Below are 5,415 nucleotides of genomic sequence, written 5' to 3'. Positions count from 1 at the left end.
AGAAATTGGATTATCTCTGCCTCTGTGTTTCCTTCACAAGATTTTTATGGGAATTCAAACGCGACAATTTTTTCATGTCCTTACTCTTTACAGAAAACTTTGTCTTGTAATTGTAAAATAAATACTGTGCCCTTTATAGGTCTTTAATTTTCTTCATTGCTCTGGCCCCTGAGATGGACTTTAAAAGTTATTTGAATTCAATTACTCTCATAATGAGGATGCACAGTACAAGTAAACTTATTGCTGTAACAACAAGGAACTGTAGTTAACAAATGTTGTCATCTCTCTCTCTACCCGTAATGTGTGTATCAATTTCCTAAGCTTACCTTTTTCTGATTTGCTGGGGCATGAAGGACCTTTTGATTTAAAAAAAAAACAAAATAAGACAGCCTCTGATTTCTCTTCTTTTCCAGTAAAGGGTCATAGGTGGGCAGGGTAGTTTGCATACCCAACTGCATTCTTTTTTATACAGTTTTTACATCTAACCACATTTTTTCAGATGGAAAATTCTACGCTGGGAAGTCCTTCACAATAAGCAAGCACTGAAAAAGAGCTCTAGTGTCTGAAAAAATATTGTCACTAAATCTCTACTTGTCTTTTCAGACTCCCTGCAGATAACCTCCTCATTTATGTGTGCCTACAATGAGTGAAAAGGACAGTACCCTGCAGAAACACTACTTGTGAAGAAGAGCTGTCATAGCCTAGCTTGTGAAGTCATCTCTGGTTGCTTGACTTTCAAGAAGCATTACAAAAATCTTAGAACCAGCTTCAAAACTGCAGTCACCGCACTTGTGCGGCTTTCTGATAATTCCTGCTCTGGCTCTATTTTTACATTAAAGAAACTCAGAATAAAAAAAAAAAGCACTGTGGTTGGGGGAAAAAAAAAATCCAAACCACTGACACTTAGGTAGTTACATTTAGCAGCTTTTCAAGGCTTTGATCACCTGCCACCTGCCCGAAGGTCATATATGGTTAAACACTCCCAGCCAAAAGCAGTTCCTGGGAAGAAGATATTATCACTACAAGAGCAGCAAGGGGGACTGATCATAATGCAGTACGTTGAACTGTACCTCTGAGACTTCAGATTTTCTTCCTCGATAACCAGACAACCATAAAAATCTGTTCTCATTGTTTTTAGCCAACATAGATTTTTTTTTTTTTTACTAGGATTCCAAGATTTGGATGTGTAATAAGAGGAAAAGAATTACAGGTAAATACAAGAGAAAGCATTAGAAAAAATTAAACTAGTTCCTACAAGCAGCTGAATATCTACAAAGATATAGAGTTACTAAAGATTGATGGAAAGTGATCATAAGACCTAATTTTCAGAGCAACAAGGGCTCAAACTAACACAAATAAAAGGGTAAAATCCTGATCCAAGGCACACTGGTGTCCATGGAAAGACCGATCAAGCTGTAATGTCCATGGGCAAAGATGAGACCAGCGGATGGGCTGGGGTTCAAGGGATGGAGAAAGAAATAAAATACTGACATGTCAGCTAGAGTGTGAATTGGGATCTCATCAGCTATTCTGCAGTAATTCCCCCAGTGGAAAGTATTTGCTCCCTATAGCAAATGCAAAATAAATTGCCTGTGCTCCAATGATGACCAATCTATCTAAGAAAGGCATACAGACACTTGCCATGATACAAAAGATATGCTGCAAACTCACATCTAGTCTACCACATATTCACCTATCTACATAGCCACAGCCTCCCTTTCCAACCTATTGTTTGTCCTCACTATCACAAGCAAAGCAGAGAATTACAAAAAAAATGTCAGTAGCTGCCACAGGACTTATGACTTAACCGGGCATGATAACCATCATTACAGTAGTTAGGGGCAGAATATTTTGGCTGAGTAGCATAAGATTTTTTTTACATAGTTCTGACTCTCACTTGCCTTCGTACTGTTATCTGAAAGTGCCTTTTTCCCTCTTCCTCACTGAAAGCCCACCTTGGAATATTGACTATGCGCTAGTCAGCTGGCAGGGAAGTTTGGTCAGCCAGGGGCTGGAGAAAAACCTCACTCTCCTCCTTAGGGTCAGCTTTGCATGGTTTCCTGCCATGGATTCAGTTATAGAGGGGCAAATAACCTTCAGAACTTCCTTTAGAAGGTACCATTAGGTATTTTTGTTCAGAGGGAGATAAAGTGTGTCACAGATATGAATCCCAGTGGAACTGAGTTTGAGGCTCCAGAAGCACCCCTTAGTTAGCATTTGGGAACAGATCCCAAATTGCTTGTGAAAAAAATAACTTAAACTACACTCTCATATAGGCATACAGTCCCACTCTCAACCCCGGAAAATCAGGAAGAAGTTCCCAAATATCACCTGTGTACCAGGAAAACCCACGTGATAGATTGTTGTATTTTATGTGATGATGAATCACATCAGTGACAGGAAAAATCTGGTATTCCTTTAACTCAAGGAAGTCACGTAAATCACATACAAGAAATGATAAAACAGATTTCAAGATTCAGATTAATAGGCCATCCCAGCCCCAGATACTCAGCAGATTAGTATGCTTCTTCAATTCAACAACTAGGTTTAACTGAGAGAAAAGGAATGTTCAACTACATTCTCAAAACTGACAGAGAAAAAATGATTCCCTCTTGACTTTCGATATGAATATCCCTGAGATATCAGTACTGGCACTTATCAGTATAGGGCTGAACCCAGATCAGCACATGTCTAGTACCCTTCCTGTGCAGATGTTGGTATTCCTGAAGTTATTTCCCTGGACTATGAGATGAGAAAGAAATAAGGAAATGGGACCACTCTCACAGAGAACCACAGACCCCCTTGCGCAACGTCAAAAGACTCTTCACCATGGCAAATTCTCATGTCACACTTTTTCGAAGATTATATTTCAATCTTTCTGCATGTGAATTATATACACGCAATCCCACCAAACTATTGGATTACTAAAAATCAATTTACTATGGGATTACTTAAATACCATACTATGTATCCAGTGACTAACTGCACATAGTGTGTGTGATGTTCTGACTTGAGTGAGCTCAGCTCAAAAGGCACCTGCACAAAGCTTTTCAAAGCAACTGCAATAAATTTTACTGGATGTGGGAAACCTTATAAAAATTAAATAATGTCATGCTTTATAAGCATTTCATTCAATGTGACTAAACACATGGATAGCATTGAGGATGATATTTAACTTTTTCCATGTGCAGATTTAATACCACACAAAAATTTGAGTCCCCTATTGCTAATTTTCCACCATGTGGTAACTATTTAGTTGTTTTTTAAACGTTACTGAATTACAGAGTTGAATTACAGAGCACAGCAACTACCAGTGGGCATTGGGTATATGCATGTCCCTCTGGCTTAGCACAGGGTCACATATACTGGCATTAAATCATGACACTATTCCTGTGGCAGTACTGGTTAGGTTAACACAGGAATGAACATGCTAGTTTGCAAAATCATACGCTTATATACTTCTAAAAATAGAGAATATTAACGTCAGATTTGATTGATGTTACTCCACCAGGTTCCTGTCATTTTTAGTACATCTGTGACAATAACACGCTGTACAGAGGTATATATGGTGCTGGTGGAAAGCCCTGTTAGCATACATAGCTCAATTAAATCAAGTTAGACTAATTTATACAGCTGTGCAGGTCCAGATGTAAACTGAGAAGTGTCCGTGAAAGTTGAGGGTAGAAGCATTCACAACACAGAAATCATGGAAAAAGTATGTTTTTCAGCTTCTCTCACAGGTTAGTTTACAACCTTAATCCCTCTTTTTGGAGAAAGAAGCACTTTTACAGACCCACGGCAAGCCACCACAGGAGAAAGAGAAACAATCACCAAAACCACTTCATTCTTTCAGTATCAGTGATAAAGATCATTCATGAGTGAATGCAACAGATCTTTTTTTTCTTTAAAAGTACAGCATCTTTTAAAATTTAACTAAAGATTTTTTTTGTCTACATTATATACTAATGTACAGCACTGCTGTGGTATCTGAACATGTTCCTCAAAAGCAGGAATGAATCTGTCAGATCTTATGCACCCAAAAATCGTGTACAAATATACTGCATTACTATAAGATTTATGGAGCGTTAGCAGTTAGCATTAGCACCAAAATTCATATTTGCTAAATTAGTTTCTTTCTTTACTTCACACATCCTTGATGGTGTTTGAGATAACACTCTCAGCAACACAACAGACCATAATAATAGTATTGATACGAATGGAAGAAAGAGTCCAATTCCTAGCAAAGTGAGCACGAAGATTTTAGTTTAGAAGAGTCAGTGGTAATTAACACAGCCTTAGCCAGGTTTAATTAATTCTCTGCTAGTCATTGTCTCAGTACTGATGGGAGCAAAGATTTCTCTCACAGTTTCTACTACACAACGTTTTTAAACACAAACATAGTAAAAGATTTAGTAGACAGCTAATAACACATCCCAGTCACCTGCCTTTGTATTCTCTCTAGACATATTACAGAAATACTATATGTACAGCACAATCTACTTAAGGTAGTAAAGGGAGCAAGGCATGAGCTTACTACCTTATACACCGCCCGTTGCAACCTACATCTGCCAAAATCCTCTGTGTTATTATTAAGAATGGTAAAAGGCAGAGCAATGGATAGAAGTAGACCCTCCCCTGTAAAATGACAACCGAGATGGAAGCTGGTGGAATTGCAGAGAAGGAATGAATAAAAAAAAGTATGGGGGATACCTATATGGGGGAAAGGGGGAGGGGGGACGGCCACAAAAGCAGAAGGGGCAAAAAGATCATCGAAGATTTATGGTTCCCATAAAAAAATTCTGCTCAAGACACTGTCTAATGTACTGAATCCACTTCCATGAATCTGATCAGTAAGGTCTGTATTCTGGACAGTTTTATGATAGAAAAACCCCTACTATTGCCCCAGGACACAAAGGGGCTCAGTTTCAAAATACACATTCATTGTCAGAATATCCTTTTTCCTACGATTGTACTGAGACCCTTGAATCATGTCCCTGTCCTTGTACCAGTAACTCCCCATATGCATTTTGCTGGAGAGCATTAATGTACATTAACAGCCGTTTAATACGCATTTCCACACATTTTTAGCTCTTGTTGTATTTAAATGTTACTGTACTTTACTTATCTTAGCATTTTTCTTTACAGAAGAAGACTTGCAACTATTAAATTGCATATAAACTATTGGAAGATTCAGACAGCATCAGTCTGGCCTTTCTGCTTTTTTGTGCTTGATATCAGACATAAACAGTACTTTGCCTGGCTAACTATTTTTTTGGCGTGAGGCAAATCCAAGACCATAGCATTTTTTAAATATTAATTAGATATTACAACTACAACTGTGTCGACAATCAGCAGTACTCATTCTTCTTTTGTTAAGAATGCCAAGCTCCCAGGAGTTCATTAACAATCCTCATC

The sequence above is a fragment of the Chroicocephalus ridibundus genome, chromosome 5, assembly GCF_963924245.1.
Source record: "Chroicocephalus ridibundus chromosome 5, bChrRid1.1, whole genome shotgun sequence".
Lineage (NCBI taxonomy): Eukaryota > Metazoa > Chordata > Aves > Charadriiformes > Laridae > Chroicocephalus > Chroicocephalus ridibundus.
This window is presented reverse-complemented; position numbering follows the sequence as displayed.